The 21626-nt window shown below is 45.3% G+C and overlaps 1 protein-coding gene and 1 non-coding gene across 2 annotated transcripts in view; both read right to left on the bottom strand.

Moving 5' to 3' along the window:
- Positions 1-21626, bottom strand: part of CLMP (CXADR like membrane protein) — a 134650-nt gene that overhangs the window by 67283 nt on the left and 45741 nt on the right. The window lies entirely within an intron of this gene.
- Positions 21057-21127, bottom strand: TRNAG-CCC (transfer RNA glycine (anticodon CCC)). Its single transcript has one exon. It is a non-coding gene; the product is annotated as a tRNA-Gly (tRNA).

Here is a 21626-nt window from a genome sequence, read left to right on the forward strand (position 1 = left end):
CTGGATGGTGCCTAACAACCACTACTGAACATTTTGATCAAAGATTCTATTGAAGAATCTGATTAAAAGGGGGAAAATGCAGAACAGAATTTCAAATTCTTATGGAACCCAGCATTTCTGGAGCCATGGAGGCTGGATGAACCCCTGAAACTATTGTCCTGAGATCATCTTTAAACCTTAAATATCCCCTGAAGTTGTCTTCAAACCAAACAATAGCTTAGGTTAACTAGCAAAGAATGTCTGCCTTGAGCATTATGCTCTTTCAAGATCTAGCCATACGGGATCAAACTGACAATAGCAACTCGAAGGATTAGATAGGAACTTTAAGGGGCAGTGAGTTTATGTTAATAGAGGTGGAACAACTTGGAAAAGGAAGGTGAGAATGATTGTACAACTTGAAGATTATAATCAAAGTCAATGAATTTTACACACAGAAACTGTTGAATTGGTTTATGTTCAGCAACAACAAAGAAAACAGATTATAAAACAAAAACGAACTGAATACCTAAGAATGTTGCCAAACATCTTTGTAATTATTTGTGATGCTCTCAAAAGTAGTATTTCTGTGAAAACAGTGTTACCGGAATAAGTTTCTTGCCTCTCACTAGTCAAGAATGAGCAGGTAAGGCACGTAGTTTTCCATATGAGCAAAGCTTTATTAAAGAGGCTTGCAAGCGGAGACGAGGAGGGCCTAGAGCAATGCATACCCCCATCTCACAAAACAAAGGATGGCCCTGAGTTTTTAAAAGCTCTTGGACGGGGAAAAGATTCATGTTTATTCATAGGCACAGGCGGGGATATGTTAACTAAGGTGTGTGTGCAGCAGCTTTCCAAGATGGCTCCCATCCCAGAAGCCTCTGGGTTTCATCCCCACCCCCAGTGCCATTGAGTTGATTCCAACTCATAGCATTTCATAGCAGGACTTATTATTTAGTCTCTTACTCCCTGGGTTCAATTCCCTGGCTGGGGCTGTAGCCCCTCACTGCCCCTGGTGGAAGGTCACACTGCTGTCACAGGTGGATGGTCTGTGCAAGTCCCTGGGCCCGGTTTTCTACAGCTGCTTCTGAAAGGCAACTTTAAAGAAGTTTGTGGGCAATTTTTAGATACTCTACCCCATTGTTCTGGGGAATGGCCTTGTTTCTGTGCCCTGGCCCATTTCTTGTTACTTTGTTTGCAGATTTGGGGCCCCTCTGTTCCTTGTCTTCATAAGTCCCTAGATTCTGCACCCAACCCGGTATTACCTCCCTGATAGTACAGCCTACCTCTCTTTTACTTGCTTCTCTAACCACACCAGTCTCTTTGCTATTTCTCAAACAGGTACCCTCCGACCTCAGGGACTTTGTTCCCTGTCTTAATGGCAACCCTGCATTATGTAGTCTATAAAATATGTGTATGTAGGATCAAGACTAAGCACTGGCAGTTGATGTTACAATAGGGAAAAACAGTGAAAAACTCATAAATAAAGTGTCTGTCATACATATATTCTAGGTGTGAAGGGTAGGCATTTGATTGCTTTAAATGGTCTACAGTTTTGAACTTCCACTGTGACATTTCATGTTTGGAACCTAATTATTACTTTTAAGTAATATCTTCTAAAATGTAGGCCTACCCTATAACTTTAACTAATAACTTACCATAAATGGAATCTTACTTATGGACTGGCTGACAGCCTTTGGTTTTAGATGTGACAGACTGGCCAACATAGACTGACAGGGTTTGTCCTCATTCCAGACTGGGTCCAGTTCCCCAGAGACCCATGTAAATTCCATTCAACCCTTCTAGAAAACCAAATTAACCTTCCACACAGGGATGGTGGTTTTTCTTTGCAGACCCATCGTAAAATTCAAAAAGTGGTATCAAATTCCAAGGAAACCGTTTCAGAAGGAGGAAGCGGGAGAGGGAGGGAAAGAGGAGAAAAGGCTGGTGGAGCCAACACGGTCCCAGAGGGAAGATGGCCATCTCCTAAGAATAAACAGTTCCACAGAGGCTGTGCTGAGGCCATCTGCTCTGTGTTTGCTTTGGCCCGGCGCGGACCGAAAGGTCTGGGTTATGTCCTCCCCAGAGACGCGAGCCCGCCCCCAGCGGCCCCGGCTCCCCCAGCATGCTGCCCGCCGCCTGCAGCCTGTCACCTCGGGCTGCCCTGTCATTTCCGCAATTTTATGGAAAGGGGAAGGCAGAGCAGAAAACCATCTCCCCAGGGCGGCCGCCTCCGCTGGGTCCAACTCCTCGCACACAAAGGAGCCAGTTGGGCGCCCGGGCGCTGCTGGGCGGAAGGCGCCAGGCTCGGGGATGGAAACCACATGCGCTGGGTGGTGTGCGAGGCCCGCCCGGACACAGAACAAGCTGATTGCTTCAAACTCAGACCCTCTAAGGGCCCTAGACCACCAGTATCCCGGCAGTAAATTTGTTTTGTTTTAATTTAATGAAAGTGCATTCTCTCCACTCCACACTCCCCTCCCCAAACAAAAACAAAAACCAACCAAGCAGAAAATTACTAAGAAACCACCAAGGTCTGATTCTCCTTCTATGGGAGAGTCCCTGATTCTCTCAGCTAAAACAGCAAGAAAGGTTGGGTTTTTCAGAGTGAGGCAAACTTATCAAATTAGCATAAGATACATTTCAACTTTTTTTTTAATTTGAAACTTTAAAAAATTGCTCCACAATTAGGAGTATATATAGCAAGGTGTATATAAATTTTTGTATGAGAGACTGATTTGTAAACTTAGAGCGAAATAAAAAAAAAATTAAAAAAAAGAAAAAAGATTACTGCCAAGGGGGGAAAAAAAAAAGGTTGATCCATAGGATTTTCTTGGCAGTAATCTTTATGGAAGCAGATAGCCAGACCCTTCTTCAACAGTGCCATTGAGTGGGTTCGAACCGCCAACCTTTAGATTAGCAGCTGAGCACAAATCACTTGTGCCTCCCAGGTCTCTAGACATTGCCCATGTCTCCTGGGGAGTGAAATCGCTCCTAGTTGAGAACCACTGCTCTAAATCTAGGTCTCTTTCTAAGCCTAGCCCAAGATACCTGATTCTGGCTCACAGTGGGCTCTTTCATTTGCCCTTATAGTCTTTACCATATAGCTTACCTCTTGACCTTATAAACTTAATTGGTTCGTATACTTTGAGGTAGCTTATATTGTCTTGCATTTATCATTTGCAGTATGCATCTCTCAGGTGTGGTCCCAACAGATGTGCTACTATCTCTGCTAGAGACAGAGAGAATTAAGTTGATCTTGTAAAATTTTTTTCTTTTCTTTTTAAATAATTTTTACTGTGCTTTAAGTGAAAGGCTACAAATCAAGTCAGTCTGTCACATATAAGCTTATATACACCTTACTCCATACTCCCACTTACTCTCCCCCATGAGTCAGCCCGCTCCCTCCTTCCAGTCTCTCCTTTCGTGATGGTTTTGCCAGTTTCCAACCCTCTCTACAAACCCATCTCCCCTCCAGACAGAAGACGCCAACATAGTCTCAAGTGTCCACCTGATACAAGTAGCTTACTCTTCATCAGCATCTCTCTCCAACCCATTGTCCAGTCCCTTCCATGTCTAATGAGTTGTCTTCGGGAATGGTTCCTGTCCTGGGCCAACAGAAAGTTTGGGGACCATGACTGCCGGGATTCTTCTAGTCTAAGTCTGGTCTTTTTATGAGAATTTGGGGTCTGCATCCCACTGATCTCCTGCTCCCGCAGAGGTTCTCTGTTTTGCTCCCTGTCAGGGCAGTCATCGGTTGTGGCCGGGCACCATCTAGTTCTTCTGGTCTCAGGATGATGTAAGTCTCTGGTTCCTGTGGCCCTTTCTGTCTCTTGGGCTCATAGTTATCGTGTGACCTTGGTGTTCTTCATTCTCCTTTGATCCAGGTGGGTTGAGACCAATTGATGCATCTTAGATGGCCGCTTGTTAGCATTTAAGACCCCAGACGCCACACTTCAAAGTGGAATGCAGAATGTTTTCATAATAGAATTATTTTGCCAATTGACTTAGAAGTCCCCTTAAGCCATAGTCCCCAAACCCCTACCCTTGCTCCACTGACCTTCGAAGCATTCAGTTTATCCTGGAAACTTCTTTGCTTTTGGTCCAGTCCAGTTGAGCTGATCTTCCCTGTATTGAGTATTGTTCTTCCCTTCACCTAAAGTAGTTCTTATCTACTAACTAATCAGTAAATAACCCTCTCCCACCCTCCCTCCCTTTCCCACCCTCCCTCCCTCCCTTTCCCACCCTCCCTCCCTCGTAACCACAAAAGTATGTGTTCTTCTCAGTTTATACTATTTCTCAAGATCTTATAATAGTGGTCTTATACAATATTTGTCCTTTTGCATCTGACTAATTTCACTTAGCATAATGCCTTCCAGGTTCCTCCATGTTATGAAATGTTTCACAGATTCCTCACTGTTCTTTATTGATGCGTAGTATTCCATTGTGTGAATATACCACAATTTATTTAACCATTCATCCGTTGATGGACATCTTGGTTGCTTCCAGCTTTTTGCTATTGTAAACAGTGCTGCAATAAACATGGGTGTGCATATATCTGTTCCTGTAAAGGCTCTTATTTCTCTAGGGTATATTCTGAGGAGTGGGATTTCTGGGTTGTATGGTAGTTCTATTTCTATTTCTAACTTTTTAAGAAAATGCCAGATAGATTTCCAAAGTGGTTGTACCATTTTACATTCCCATCAGCAGTGTATAAGAGTTCCAATCTCTCCGCAGCCTCTCCAACATTTATTATTTTGTGTTTTTTGGATTAATGCCAGCCTTGTTGGAGTGAGATGGAATCTCATCGTAGTTTTAATTTGCATTTCTCTAATGGCTAATGATCGAGAGCATTTTCTCATGTATCTGTTAGCTGCCTGAATATCTTCTTTAGTGAAGTGTGTGTTCATATCCTTTGCCCACTTTTTGATTGGGTTGTTTGTCTTTTTGTGGTTGAGTTTTGACAGAATCATATAGATTTTAGAGATCAGGTGCTGGTCGGAGATGTCATAGCTGAAAATTTTTTGCCAATCTGTAGGTGGTCTTTTCACTTTTTTTGTGAAGTCTTTAGATGAGCTCTTTTCTTTTTTTTTAAGTAATTTATTTTATTTTGTTGTTGCTGTTGAGAATATACACAGCAAAACATATACCAATTCGACAGTTTCTATATATGCAATTCAGTGATGTTGATTACATTCTTTGAGTTGTGCAACCATTCTCACCCACCTTTTCTGAGTTGTTCCTCCCCCGTTAACATAAACTCACTGCCCCTAAGTTTTCTATCTAATCCTTCAAGTTGTTGTCAATTTGATCCCATGTAGTTTTTAAGAGTCTAGTCAAATTCTTTACGTTTGACCTAGATCCTTGAGGTTGGGGAGGCAATGGCAGTCCCTCAAAAATACTACTTATGTTCTTAGAAGTTGTTGAAATGTGACCATAAGATCAGAGAGTGCTTCTCAGAGCACAGTTTCCACAGAGGACCCTATAGTAAGTGGCTTTGACCTCAGCATCCCACAGTCAAAGCCCTAAGTAGAAAAAGGGAGACATTACGAGGTGATGAGACCCCTGGTGCAGAATTTACCTAGGAACAGTTACGGATGATTGCCTTGTCTGGATAGGATTTCTGAAAACAGGCAATCTACTCTTGGACGTGAGTCCACGACTTCTTTTCTCCAGTCCAAAGTCCCACGTCTCTCTCCTCTTTGGTGTCTCCAATTGGGACAGGGAGGGACACATCAGGAAACTGATGGAGGTTCCTACCAACCTATTCCCTGAGCCAAGCCTCTCACCTGTTGAGGGCACTGCAGAGCCCAGGGTGGTCTTATTTCTCACCTCCCCTCACATTTTTAGCAAGTGCCCTAAGGGCAGGATCCATGTCTTACTGCCGCTATGTAAAAAGGACACTGGCCATGAAGTCAGACAGAACACATGGAACTTAGTCCTAAAACTCCTTCCTTGATAAGCTAAATGACTGTCACCAATCATTGCATTCATTGTCCATCTCTGTTCATACAGGTAATACCACTGTAGTAGAAAAGTTCTAAGGTGGCACCCATGACCATTCTCAGCCTCCTTTTCTGATTTGCTCAGCCCCCATTAACATAAACTTACTGCCCCCAAAGTTTTCTATCTAATCCTTAGAGTTGCTGTTGTCAGTTTGATACCACATAGACAGATCTTGAAAGAGCACAAATGCTCAAGGCAGACATTCTTTACTAGTTAAGCTAAGCTATTGTTTGACTTTGAGAAGACTTCAGGGGATATTTTTGGTTTAAGGTTTAAAGATGATCTCAGAGCAATAGTTTCAGGGGTTCATCTAGCCATGGCTCCAAAAATGCAGCATTCCCTGAGAATTTGAATTTCTGTTCTGCATTTTCCTCCTTTTGGTCAGGATTTTTCTATAGAATCTTTGATCAAAATGTTCAGTAGTGGTAGCTGGGCACCATCCAGTTCTTTTGGTCTCATAGCAAAGGAGGCAGTTGTTCATGGAGGCAGTTAGCCACGCATTCCATTTCCTCCTCCTATTCCTGACTCTCCTTCTTCCTCTGTTGCTCCAGGTGAATAGAGACCAACTGCTGTACCTTAGATGGCTGCTTGCAAGCTTTTGAGACCCCAGGCACTACTCAACAAACTAGGAGATAGAACAGAAGGCACTAAACATGATTAGGCCAATTAACTGGGATGCCCCCATGAAAACATGACCCTAAACCTCCAAACCAAGGAACCAAGTCCCAAGAGGTGTTTGGTTGTACATTAGCAGCCTTTGCAGCTACTCTTCCTTTTTTTGGTCATTGTTGTAAATGTATCTGTCATAGATTGAATAGTGTCCTCCCAAAATACATGTCAACTTTGCTAGGCCATGATTCCCAGTATTGTGTGGTTGTCCACTATCTTGTGATCTGATTATCCTATGTGTTATAAATCTTAACCTCTATGATGTTAATGAGGCAGGATTACAGGCATTTATGTTAATGAGGCAGGGCTCAATCTACAGGACTAGGTTGTATTTTGAGTCAATCTCTTTTTCAATGTAAAAGAGAAAATTGAGCAGAGAGGATAGGGACACCATACCACCAAGAAACAAGAGCCAGGAGCAGAGCATATCTTTTGGACCCGGGGTCCCTGCACTGAGAAGCTCCTAGACCAGGGGAAGATCGATGACAAGGACCTACCCCAAGAGATGACAGAAAGAGAAAGCCTTCCCACTGGAGCTGGCACCCTGGATTCGGACTTCTAGCCTCCTGGCCTGTGAGAGAATAAATTCTCTTTATTAAAGCCATTCACTTGTGGTATTTCTGTTATAAGAACGCTAGATAACTAAGACAGTATCTACCACACAACTTTTGCAAATTCAACTTTTTACAGGTGTACAACTTATTGATAGCACTTACAATAATTGACTGTGCAACTCTACCCTTAATCAATGTGATTTTTACATCAGTGTAAACCGAAACTCAGTACTCAAGAAGCAATGACTCCCCAGCTCTGGTAACCACTAAGAAACTTTGGTATCTATACATGTGTCTGTTCTTTTTTCTTAATATAAGCGAGGCCTTATAATATTTGTCCTGGTGTGATTGACATAGGGTTTTCAATGGCTGTAGTCTTAAGGAATTAGATTGCCAGGCCTTTCTTCCACAGCACAGCTGATGGATTCAAACCGCTGACCTTTGCTGTGCCTTGGATGGCCACCTGCAAGCTTTTTAGACATTAAGACATTTTAAATCACACATGAGCTTGCATTCTATTTGTATTTCTTATGTGGATAACATTGTTCTGGAGGAACAGTAAAGGGTTCACTTTGCATGTGTTGTGATCTAGTTTCCTGACAACTGACTGTGATTGACTGGTTGAGAGCTACTGCCTGAGGTGAGAGCTTGGATCGGGTCATGGGATATTGAAGTTAGAGGACACCGCAGTCACTTGCTGGGCACTGACAGTGCCTGGGAGTAGGGTCAGCTCTGCTCCTGCTGTGACTGTGCTGAGTGAGCTGTGCTCCTCTCGGATGGGGGCAGAATGACATCCCACCTCCCAGCCTTCCTGAGCCTGACGGATGTGCAGGAAAAACAGCACCTACTGCATTACCCCCTCACTTTGCAGTATCCCTTCCTGTCCTTCAGCTCACACTTACAGCCCTCCCTGGAGGAGAAGATTCCTGACACTGGCAAACATGGCTCCCGGCCAAGTGCAGGTAGCTCCCAACCGCATTGGTTCCTCCTGCTCATTAACTCTGGATAGTGGCGCAGGCAGCACAGGCTGGCTGTGAGCACCGCGAGAGGCCTTTGGGCATAACCCCCCAGCATGATTTCCTCTCTGTTCTATGGCGATAAAGCCCTGGTGGCGTAGGCTGCTATCCAAAAGGTTGGCAGTTCGAATCCACCAGCTATTCCTTGGAAACCCTTTGGGGCAGATCTAATGTGTCCTATATGATCACTATGAGTTGGAATCGACTCTACTGCAACCGTTTTTTTTGAGGGTGCGGGGGTTCTAATGGTGTTACTTACAATTCTGTCAGATAGCCATTCCTAAAGGTTTAAGCACTTTTTTTTTTTTCCTGTTAAAATCCAGATATCCCTGGGAGGGGTAATGATTCAGCTATTATCTTTCATTTGTTGGAAGGCAGTATCACGGAGGAGTTAAAAGCAGGATAACGGGAGTTAGACTGCCTGGACTTGAAATCAAGCTTTACCACTTAATAGTTGTGTGTCTTTGAGCACTTAACTTCTCTGGGCCTGACTTACCTCACCTGTAAAATGTGGATAGAAGAACATGTACCTAATAGGGTAGTTGTGAGGATTAACTGAGGATATCCATGTAAGGTGTTTAGTGCTGGGCACAAGTACTTGAGAAATGCTGGCTCTTATTGCTTACTTATTCTTCATGTATTAAGTGTATGCTGTATTTCCAGAGCCCTTGGGTGGTGCAGATGGTTAATGGGCTCAGCTGCTAACTGAAGAGTTGGAGGTTTAAGTCTACCCAGAGGTGGCTCAGAAGAAAGGCTTGGCAATCTACTTCAAAAAAAAATCAGCCATTGACAACCCTATGTAGCACAGGTCTACTCTGACACACATGGGGCTGTCATGTGTCAGAACTGACTTGACAGCAACTGGGTGGATGTGTTTGGGAAGAGAGATGAATCAGACACAACCTTGCTCTGAGGCCACAGTCTTGCTGGGGAGTTAGACGGATAAACAGGTAGAAGTAGGCCCACCCCTCAGCTCTGTGAACACATCCTCGTTCTTCAAACTCTTGTGTTAGCTTATGTGGCACCCCCTTTTCTAGGATTCCCTCCTTCCTACTCCCTTTGATTGGTTCTTCTTCCTCATGGGTGTGTCCTGTGGAACCTGGTCCATCCTCAGCGCTTGTCTTCTCTCCCCACACTCTCCCTGGTGTTCTTGTCACTCCCAGGGCTTCCACACACCTGCTTCTTCCCCTAAGGCCCAGACCTCTTCCCCTAAGTCTGGTATACCCAGCTAAAGTAGCTCTCCTTGGATGTCTCAAGGCACCTGACATTCAGAGGGTCTCAGGCTGAGTTCTGTCACTCCCGTGTCCTCATCTCATTGAATGACACCATCACGTAGTTTCCTGACCCAGACCCAGGCAGCATGCGTGGTCCCTCTGTCCTCCTTTGTATTACATCCAGCAGCCCTGGGTCCTGCAGATCCTGCCTCCTGAGTGCCTCTGACTCTGACCCTTCTCCGTCTCTGCCCTGCTGTCCTTCAGACCCTCGGGGGTCTTCCCTTGAGTCACCTCCAACATGGACTCCTGCTTCTGTTTTATATTTTCCTAGCTGTTCACTACCTGCTTCCAAGCTACCAGATTTTTCTAAAATACCATTTTTTTTTTTCCTTCAGGTTAAACCTCAAATTCAGTATGGTAAAATGGCCCTTTGAGATCTGACTTTGTACATCTCCAATATCATCTCTCGCACCTGTTCCAGTCCCTTGTTGTGTTCTAGCTACACTAAGCTGCTTCCTGTTTCCCACACAAACTGTGTGACAGCTATCTTTCCCTCATTACTTCTTTACCTAGAGAGCCCTTCCCTGCCCTCTTCTCCTGCCTGCGGCCCCACGCTCTACCTCCTACTGGCACCTGAAGACTCAGGAGGCCCATCCTCCAGCGAGCCTTTCTTGATCACCCCTCCTCTGTGTTTCCACAGCATCTACACTTCTCTACCCTGTCACTCTGTATTAGGACACCTTCCCCACTAGACTGTCAGGGCCATATCCTTCCTCACTGCATCTTTGGCACCACGCGCACTGCTTGGCACTCAGTGGTTGTTGAATAAATGAATGGAAATAAATGAACTTGCCTTGAGCGGAGACAGTATAGAGTGGTACTTAAGGACACTGCCCTGGAGCCAGGCTGTGTAAATTCAAATCTGGGTTCTGCTGCTTCCCTAGGGGCAAGTTACTTAACTTTTCCAGGTCTCAGCATCCCTATCTGTAAATTGGGGATAATAAAAGCACACTACCTCATAAGTTAGTGGTGAGAATTAGTAAGTTAATATCCATAGGGCATGTTGTCAGTGGTGCCTAAGTATAGCTATTATGTCTAAGGTGCCTTTAAGTAGCTTTCAAAGCTGAGATTTGGCCCAGGTCTGTCTGCCCTCAATGCTTATGCTGTTTCCGCTATCCCATATTGCTGCAGGTTTGCACAGACTGTAAACAAGGGCATTTGGATGCAGTCTGAATAGAAAGGGAAAGGAGAAGCAATGGTCTGCAACTTGGAGAGCTGAAAGCTTAACAAGGACGTGCCTGCCTGTAGCAAGAGAATGGGGAGAAAACTTAACCTCATGAATAGGAACATCCAAAATTTACATGTTCAAAAAATAAGATGGTTCCCCTTCTACTTCCCATCAAGTTTTATAGTAGGCACAGACTAGCCCTTGACTTACATTAGTAGATGGGAAAGAGTGTTGGATGCCTAGGATGGTTGTTTTGAAGAGTGGGGATCTTTTCTGCTAGATACTTAAGACCTTTGAAGAGATGAATAGATCCCGCCTTGAAGAATTCCAATCTGAATGCCTCTCCGCCCCAAGCAGACCGTAAGTTCCTAGAGTACGGTGCCATGCCTTCTATTGCACATTCAGTAATGCCTCATAAGCAATGCACAGCTTGCGTAAGACTGGAAGGGGAAGCATGTTGACAAAAGCGGCTGATACACAGTGAATGCCCTCAAAGGAAGCTCACCGAGGACATTTGTTCTTGTTTCAAAAGGTTTTCTCTAGGAAACAAAACTTCTTGCTATGAAATGCATCTGGCTGAGACGGTACAGCGCAGGGACATTAAATGTCACTGACATTCAAGCATCTGTTTGGACTACTGTGGACGGCGCTCCCAAGGTTTCACACCCGTGTTCCACAAGCACTGACATTCAAGCTTGCCAGTCGCCTGGAAGGGACACTCAACTCTTCTCTCTCAGCACAGAATAGCCTTCAGGGTTTGAGCAAGTAAGAGCTTCAGATATTTTCCCTCCATGGGGAAGGCCTACTGAAATTTTTTATCAGGTCATTTTCAATGAACTTCCTTTTCTCTTGGGCCAGCTTCTCTCACTTTGAGTCTTATTGCGGTGACCATGTCTGTCCCTAGAGATTTACCTCGGCCCCTTAAAACTTTGGTCCAAGTATTGAAAAAACAAAATGCTATTTCTTGTGTCCCTTAATAAATCTCAGACAGGTTAGAAGATTCTAAAGGAACTTTACTATAAACTAAAAAGGAACAAAACACAAGATAAAGAACATAAAAACATTTATGAAGTACTCGTTTTTAAACAATTGGCCCAGTTAACTTGCTCATAAGCACTATTCTTTCCATGTCTAGGTTGAGGAAATTCCTGTTAATGCCTAGGTTTTCCTCTTCTGGTTCTTTTCTGCTACCTTCCAGAGAAGGCAGTGGGATTGGACACCTATCATACTGATATTCTGGCCAGAAAAATGGGGTCAGGGCCCACCCCAGTATGACTACAGAGTCATGATACTTCTCAGCGCTTGTTCTCCATGGCAAGACAGAGGCTAAGCTTAGCAGTACACTCTCTTACCTCCTCCTCCACACAGGCTCAAGTATGAATTCCTTGCTCCCTATCCTGACTTGACTTCTATTGTCAGAAGGGGATTGGTTTGTTTTTGCGATTGAAGAATGAACCAGCAAACTGGGGAAGATGTAAAACTAGCCCCCTATTCTAAAGCTCTGATGAAATAGCTGTAGAACTTGTAGGCATATTGGTTATGAGGGAGAGGGCCATTCACCCCAAGACAGTACACTCCATGTTGTTGTTAGCTGACTCATGGTGACCACATGTACAACACAACAAAATGCTGTCCAGCCCCCAGCCATCTTCACAACTGTTGGCCTGCCTGAATCCATGGTTGTGGCTATTGTGTGCCTTCCAACCTAAGGAGCTCATCTTCTAGCGCTATATTGGAAAATATTCGTCTGCAATCCATAGGGTTTTCAATGGCTGATTTTTGGAAGTTGATTGCCAGGCCTTTCTTCCTAGTTTGTCTTAATCTAGGAGCTCTGCTGAAACCTGTCTACCATGAGTGACCCTGCTGGTATCTGAAATACTGATGGCATAACTTCCAGCACCATAGCAACACAACACACAAGCCACCAGAGTACAACAAACTGACAGATGGGTGATGGGTATACCCCATAGGGGATTGTACCTGGCTGGAGGAAGGAAACATCATTCATGAGACTTTATCTGTGGGATGGGGCATAGCTGGGCCATGTCTGTGGGATGGGGCATAGCTGGGCCATGTCTGTGGAATGGGGCATAGCTAGGCATGTCTGTAGGATGGGGCACAGCTAGGCCATGTCCGTGGGATGGGGCATAGCTGGGCCATGTCCATGGGATGGGGCATAGCTGGGCCATGTCCATGGGATGGGGCATAGCTGGGCCATGTCCATGGGATGGGGCATAGCTGGGCCATGTCCGTGGGATGGGGCATAGCTGGGCCATGCGTGTGGGATGGGGCATAGCTGGGCCATGTCTGTGGGATGGGGCATAGCTGGGCCATGTCTGTGGGATGGGGCATAGCTGGGCCATGTCTGTGGGATGGGACATAGCTGGGCCATGTCTGTGGGATGGGGCATAGCTGGGCCATGTCTGTGGGATGGGGCATAGCTGGGCCATGTCCGTGGGATGGGGCATAGCTGGGCCATGTCCGTGGGATGGGGCATAGCTGGGCCATGCGTGTGGGATGGGGCATAGCTGGGCCATGTCTGTGGGATGGGACATAGCTGGGCCATGTCTGTGGGATGGGGCATAGCTGGGCCATGTCCGTAGGATGGGGCATAGCTGGGCCATGTCCGTGGGATGGGGCATAGCTGGGCCATGTCCGTGGGATGGGGCATAGCTGGGCCATGCGTGTGGGATGGGGCATAGCTGGGCCATGTCCGTGGGATGGGGCATAGCTGGGCCATGTCCGTGGGATGGGGCATAGCTGGGCCATGTCCGTGGGATGGGGCATAGCTGGGCCATGTCCGTGGGATGGGGCATAGCTGGGCCATGTCCGTGGGATGGGGCATAGCTGGGCCATGTCCGTGGGATGGGGCATAGCTGGGCCATGTCCGTGGGATGGGGCATAGCTGGGCCATGTCCGTGGGATGGGGCATAGCTGGGCCATGTCCGTGGGATGGGGCATAGCTGGGCCATGTCCGTGGGATGGGGCATAGCTGGGCCATGTCCGTGGGATGGGGCATAGCTGGGCCATGTCCGTGGGATGGGGCATAGCTGGGCCATGTCCGTGGGATAGGGCATAGCTGGGCCATGTCTGTGGGATGGGGCATAGCTGGGCCATGTCTGTGGGATGGAGCCCAGCTATGCTCTATCCCACAGATAAAGTCTCATGAAGGATGCTTCCTTCCTCCCAGGAACGTTTGCTACTCATCCCCAGCAGCAGTGCATGCGGCTTCAGGGAACCTCCAAGGATATTGCCTCTTGAAACTTTCTTTTCCCGGTTCCTATCTTTTGCTTTGCTAATAAATTATTTTGGTTTTGATTTCTATTCAGTGCCTGATGTTCACAACTAAATGAATGTTTAACAGCTGTAGGAGCAGAAACTCTGGGAGACACACTTACTCCTGGGAGAATGGAAAAATCCCAGAGGTTAAAAAACCTGGGACCAATTTGTCTGCTGGCTCTGATTTCCAAAATTAAAGTGCAGAGAAACCTGGAGAGGCGATTGTCACAGTGTAGCCCCAGCCAGGTGGCATATTTGGAATAGATTTAGGACTTCAGTCCTAACCTCACATAATCCCAGTTCAGGTGAAACCTAGAGTGTCAGAGCTAGACTATCTTAGAAATCACTCAGTGTTGTTATTGTCGTTAGGCGCCATCAAGGCGGTTCCAACTCATAGTGACCCTATGTACAATAGAATGAAATGCTGCCTGGTCCTGTGCCATCCGCACAATCGTTGTTATGCTTAAACCCATTGTTGCAGCCGCTGTGTCAGTCTAACTCATTGAGGGTCTTCCTCTTTTTTGCTGACCCTCTACTAACATGATCCTTCTTCAGGGACTGATTCCTCTTGATAACATGTCCAAAGTATGTGAGATGTAGTCTCACCATTCTTGCTTCTAAGAAGCATCCTGGTTGTAATTCTTCCAGGACAGATCTGTTCCTTCTCTTGGCAGTCCATCGTATACTCAATATTCTTCGCCAACACTACAAATCAAAGGCGTCAATTCTTCTTCAGCCTTTCTTATTCATTGTCCTCCTTTCATGTGCATAGGAGGTGACTGAAAACATCATGGCTCAGGTCAGGCAGACCTTAGTCCTCAAGGTGACATCTTGGCTTTTCAACACTTGAAAGAGGTCTTTTGCAGCAGCTTTGCCCAATGTAATATGGCTTTTGATTTTTTGATTGCTGCTTCCATGGGTGTTGATAGTGGATCCAAGTAAAACGAAACCCTTGACATCTTCGATCTTTTCTCCGTTTATCATGATGTGGCTTATTGGTCCAGTTGCGAGGATTTTTGTTTTCTTTATGTTGAAGAGCCAGAAAGGTTGAGTGAGTACTTACTTACCTGATGGAGCAGAGCCTGGAACTCTGGTATTTGGATTGTTCTCCTCCCCTTCAGGGCCAGGGGAGAGAGCAAAGCCTTCGCCTTCTTCTCAGGCAGATGGCAAAACTGACTCAGCACAGTGCCACTGCCCTCCCAGCAGCCATTTCTTATTTAATAAATTATTTAGTCCTCCTTACTTGGTCCTTTCTGTGTAGAACCCCAGGTTTCGTCTCACGGGCTTTCCCATACCTCACTCATGCTACCTGAAAAGTACTCAACACTGCATCTACACGTTTTATCCCTAGGAAACCTTTGTCAGGGTAGGAAGAATGGTATAAGGCGAAGTGCCCTGGACTGCAAGCAGGGACAGGTTACTCAATAAGCAAGGTACACACGTACTTGCGCTTACTCACTAATCTGTAGCGCACAATTTCTCCTGTTTTGATCTTTAATGTGGTGAAACCTATGTGAAATTGTGCACTACAGGTTAGTAAGTAAACATAATTAAGCCTGTGCATACCTTGCTTACTGGTTAATTTGCCCCGTGACTGCAAGGTCAGTAGATTAGGGCTCTAATATCAGCCACTGCTTCACTCTGGAATATTAGGCAAGTCACGTAATTGCTTCTCAGCCTCCAAATGCCCTTCCAATTATAGCCTGCCCTTCTACCCATCAGCGAAAGCAATCCCCTTTAATGAGTTAGCTAGCTCTTAGATAATATGATACCGCAGCCTTGATACAATGCCTCTCACCTTGAGAAGAGATTTGAGAGCAAGAGCAATGGTGGAGAATTCACGCAACTGGTAGAAGGTTTGAGTGCCCAGCTCCACCGCTAGAAATCAGACTCGCAAACTCCAGGGACAGTGCTATACTGGCAGCTGTCTTTCGGCCCCGAATATACCCCTTCTCCTATCCAGTCCTCCATAAAAGAAGCTGCTTGCTATTTTCTCATATGTCTTATGCTGCCAGGTATATTATTTTAGCATTGCAGTAAATCATAAAGTCAGTGAGACTACCTAAATATTTGTTGTTGTTGCTAGTTGCTGTCAAGTAGGCTCCGATTCATGGTGACCCCATGTACAACAAAATGAAACATTGCCCAATCCTATACCATCTTCATGCTCCAGCCCATTGTTGTGGCCACTGTGTATTTTGAGTGCTTTCCAACCACGAGGGCTTGTCTTAGTTATCTAGAGCTGCTACAACAGAAATACCACAAATGGATGGCTTTAATGAACAGAAATGTATTTCTCATAGTTTAGGAGGCTAGAAGTCTGAATTCAGGGTGCTGGCTCTAGGAGAAGGGCTTCTGTCTCTGTCAGCTCTAGAGGAAGGCCCTTGTCTCTCTGAGCTTCTGCTCCTGGGCAATCTTCATACACTTGGCATCTCTCTTCTCCCAACTCTGCTTCTTTTGCTTGCTCATTTAATCTCTTTTATATCTCAAAAGAGATTGATTAAAACACACCCTACACTAATCCAGTCTCATTAATGTAACAAAGACAACCCATTCCCAAATGGGATTAGAACCATAGGCCTAGAGGTTAGGATTTACAACATATATTTTTGGGGGACACAATTCGATCCATAACAGGGCTCATCTTCCAGCACTAGATCAGACAATATTCTATTGTGATCCATAGGTTTTTCATGGCTGATTTTCAGAAGTAGATTGCCATGCCTTTCTTCCTAGTCTTTCTTAGTCTGAAAGCTCTGCTGAAACCTGCCTTTGGGTGACCCTGCTGGTCTTTGAAATACCAGTGGCATAGCTTCCAGCATCACAGCAACATGTATCACAGTTTGTCAGTATGACAAACTGACAGACAGATAGACGGAATATTTACAGTTCCTTAATTCAGGATTAGCTCCACCTTGTGTTATGCTTGGTTAACCACGGGGGCTTTGGAATTAGACAGACTTGGGTTCGAAATCTGCTTTATCACCTAGAACTGTGTGAACTTGGTTGTTGTTAGCTGTCATCAAGTCGGCCCCAACTCATGGCAACCCTATGCACAATGGAACAAAATGCTGCCCTATTCTGTGCCACCCCTAGGATCAGTTTCTGATCAGACCATTGTGATCCATAGGGTCTTCATTGGCTGATTTTCTGAAGCAGCTCACCAGACCTCTCTTCCTGGGAACTTGGGCAAGTTATTTAATCCCCCTGAGACCTGGGTTTTTGCCATCTACAAAGTGTGGTGCTAATAATACACAGCACACAGGGTGGCTATGAGGATTGAATAAGATGGCTTAGCAGTGTATGACACAGAGAAACGTTCAGTAAATACTAGCTATGACTTTGCCTAGTATTGCTCTAGGCACTGAGGATTCAAATATAAAAGATAGTCATTCCCTTAAGGAGTTTACAAAGTAGTTGATACACAGGCCTGGTTTTAAAACATTTGGAAAATGCAGGGAAGACCAAAGACCTGTCAAAGCATTATAGGGATGAATGCCCTTAAATATGGATGTGTGTGCACTACAAAAAAATGGTTAAAACGGTATCTGGAAAGCCCATTTAAAAAAAAAAAAAGACAATATTTCCCGGGAACTATGTAACAGCTAGGAAGCTGCTAACAGAAAGGTTGGCAGTTTGAACCCACCCAGCATTTCCGTGGGAGAAAGATGTGGCCAACTTCTCCGTAAAAATTACAGTCTAGAAAGCCCCCTATGGGGCAGGTCTACTTTGTCACGTGGGGTCGCTATGAGTTGAAAATTGACTTGAAGGCACTTATCAATACCAAGTTTAACAGCTACTTTCAATGGAGTCCATGGGTAGTGCTAACAGTTGATGCACTGAGCTGCTAACCGAAAGGGTGGAGGTTCGAGTCCACCCAGAGGTGCCTCATAAGAAAGGCCTGGGGATCTACTTCCAAAAAGCCAGCCATTGAAAACCCTGTAGAGCATAGTTCTACTCTGACACACATGGGGTTGTCATGAGTCAAAATAGGCTCCATGGCAACTGCTCTTCATTGAGAAGGTAAATATCAGCCTGCATATATTCCAGAAAGTGCTCACACCAGATTACCGGATTAGCCCATGTGAGAGCCTTTGGTTCACTGGGAAGATGGAGCTAGGTGGTCCCACCAGTGGGCAAGCTTGTGCATTATATGAAGGAAATGGAAAAACGAGAGACCAGGTGTCTCTTCCTATCTCATTTGGTCTCCAGGCTTGCAGGCAGCAAATGATATCCTCCACACAGGTGTGAGAAACATTTGTGTGTGTAATATTGGAATAAGAATGTGTAGCTTGCCAGAATCAACAAATGCTTACAATTGGTGCGCTGTGTCAGTTATCGTTCCTTTTATCTTTTCTCTACTGCCTCAATCTTGAGATAATTACCTCATGCTTAGCAGAATAGGAGCTGGCCAACTGAAAATGACAACAGTGAGGTACTTGCTGTTATGGGGGGAGGAGCAGGTGTGCCGGGGGGCACATGGAGGGTGGCTGCCTGGGCCCGGGTCACGGTGCCGGGAAGCCTCCAGAGGAGGGAAGTGATGCCCAGAGTTCTCCATAATTCCCTGCAAATAGTTCAGTCAATTAGTAATTGTTGCTTTAAAAGAACTACTTTCAATTTCTCACCCAAAAGGGAAAAAATAAGGAATTTATCAAGTTATTTTCTATCCACCACCATGTTTGCTTGTCATTAAGACCTCCTGCCTGATGAAGATGACTTTGTGTTTGTAACAAGCCATTAAATGCTTGGAAAACCACAAAACAGATCTAGGGAATAAGGATTTATTTCTATAATCCAGCTATGCCGCCGTAAGCTGAATTTCTTTACTAGGATATTTTGAGAAGGACAGTTCTCAGAAGCATATTTTGCTGAGTGGCTTTGTTGCACTTTTTAACAATTTACTAAACGTTGGCTCACGTGAACACCGACCGTTCATTTCAAAGGGAAATTAGACTGCACAGCAGCAAAAGAATCTTGGGAGTAGGGCTGTGCTGAGTTACCTGGGATGGCCCAGGTTAGAGGCAGGACTTTGATTTACTGATTTCCTAAGGTGGGTAGAATGGCGTGGCCGCACTTCAGTTCTCTTCCTTGGAAACCTCTTCCCCGTAAACATCTCAGGCATAGATTCTTCAAAGAAGTTGACAAAGCCCTTGCCCTCTTCCGATTTATTTTTTTTTTAATGTTTTATTGTGCATGAGGTGAAAGTTTATAGACCTCCTGTTTATTGATTGAAACAGGCAAGGTTAGCTTTCTTTGGAAACCCTGGTGGCACAGTGGTTAAGAGTTTGGCTGCTAACCAAAAGGTCGGCAGTTTCCTGATGGGGAACACAACAGAGAATCCCTGATGGAGCAGGAGAACAGTGGGATGCAGACCTCAAATTCTTGTAAAAAGACCATACTTAATGGTCTGACTGAGACTAGAAGGACTCCGGAGGTCATGGTCCCCGAACCTTTGTTAATCCAAGACTAGAACCATTCCCGAAGCCAACTCTTCAGACAGGGATCGGGCTGGACTATAAGACAGAAAATGATTCTGGTGAGGAGTGAGCTTCTTAGCTCAAGTAGACACATGAGACTATGTGGGCAGCTCCTGTCTGGAGGGGAGATGAGAAACCAGAGGGGAACAGGAGCTGGGTGAATGCACATCAGAGTACAGGGTGGAGAGGAGGAATGTATTGCCTCTTTAGGGAGAGAGCAGCTAGGAGTACATAGCAAGGTGTGTATAAGTTTTTATATGAAAGACTGATTTGATTTGTAAACTTTCGTTTAAGGCACACACACACACACAAAACTAGGAAAAAAAAAAAGTCAGCAGTTTGAATCCACTAGGCACTCCTTGGAAACCCTATGCAGTAGTTCTACTCTGTCTTATAGAGTCACTGTGATTAGAAATCGGCTGAATGGCAATGGGTTTGGTTTTTTTTGTTTGGCTTTCCCTAGACAGCAACACTAAAGAGGGCCAGGAAAGACAGGCGCTCCTCCAGATGTATTTCCTTGGCGCTCACTTGGTAGCCAGCCCTGGCCCCACCCTATGGAATTTACAAGAGAAGTAGTTTAAGACTTGGTCTCCGTGATAATTAAGGTTGTGTGTCAAATTGGCTGGGCCATGATTCTCAGTGGTTTGGCAGTTATGATGTAGTTTGTCAATTATGTAATGATGTAATCACCTCCATGATGAGATCTGTTATGATGTAATCATCTCCATGATGAGATCTGTTATGAGCAGCCAAACAGTTGAAAGGGAGTTTCCTTGGGGGTGTGGTCTGTATCCAATACATGTGGCCTTCTTGGCAAAGCTTGCTGGCTCTTGCTCGCTGTGGATTCTATATTCAGCTCTATCATCATCTGAATTCCAATTCTTGGGAGTTGAGCCAGCAGCCTGCCATCTTACCTGCTGATCTTAGATTCATCAGCCTCTGCAGCCCATGAGCCAGTGGCCTGCCATCTCACCTGCCAATCTTGGGTTCTCAGCCCCTGGAGCTATGAGTCAGGAGAAGCCTCCAGCCTGATGCCTCATGCACGGACTTGGGATTTTCCACCTTCTACATTCTGTGAGCCATTTCCTTGATATAAATCTCTCCATCTCTCTCTTCATACACACACACATACACAGTTCACTGGTTTTGCTTCTCTAGAGAGCCAGGCCTAAGACAGTCTCCAACACAAATTTAGTCTGACCCCATGTATGTTCTTGTAGAACTGTGCTCCATAGGATTTTCAATGGCTGATTTTTCACAAGTAGATCACCAGGCCTTTCTTCCAAGATGCCTCTGGGTGAACTTGAACCTCCAACAATTTGTTTAGCAGGAGAGCACATTACCTGTTTGCAGCACCCACAGATTCCAATGCAATTACTTATAACCTCTTTGGGGGGGTAAAAGTAAGGTTATTGTTGCTGTTAGCTGCTGTTGAGTTGGCCCTCCCGTTATGGTGACTCCATGCACAATGGGATTGGACTATTGTGATCCATAGGATTTTCATTGGCTGGTTTTTGGAAGTAGATTGCCAGGCCTTTCTTCCTAGCCCATCTTAGTCTGGAAGCTCTGCTGAAACCTGTTCAGCATCACAGCAACACACAAGCCCCCAACGACACGGGCGATGGCCACACATGAGGTGCACTGGCCAGGAATTGAACCTGGGTCTCCCACATGGGAAGTGAGAATTCTACCACCAAACTACCAATGCCTCATAGAACTAAGGTAGATAAAACAAATCATTTAATCTATTAAATATTTACCAAGCCACTACAATGTGCTAAATCAGTCATTCTCAGTCTGCATGTAAGAAGCACCATGATTTTTTTTTTTTTTCCTTTAAATACTGGGCCTCACCTGCTATAGCAGTGGTCACCAAAGACCAGCAATGTCAACATCACCTGGGAACTTGTTTCAGATACAAATTCTCTGGGGGTGGGGCCCAGCCACCTGTGTTTTAACAAGCCTCCACGTGCTTAGGATGCACGCTCAAGTGTGATTCGGTAGATCTGGTGTGGGATGGAGGTGTCCGGGCTCCTGAGTTTTTACAAAGTTCCACAGAGGTGTTGATATGCAGCCTGGATGGAGAAGCATGGTGTCGGCAACATGAGAGATGTAAGAATGTGGAGCATGTGGCCCCTGACACGAAGGCGCTCACCATCTAGTGGACGATACTAAACCGGATGCCGCTGGATACCACAGAACAGCTC

This window comes from Elephas maximus, chromosome 17 (assembly GCF_024166365.1).
Source record: "Elephas maximus indicus isolate mEleMax1 chromosome 17, mEleMax1 primary haplotype, whole genome shotgun sequence".
Classification (NCBI taxonomy): Eukaryota; Metazoa; Chordata; class Mammalia; order Proboscidea; family Elephantidae; genus Elephas; species Elephas maximus.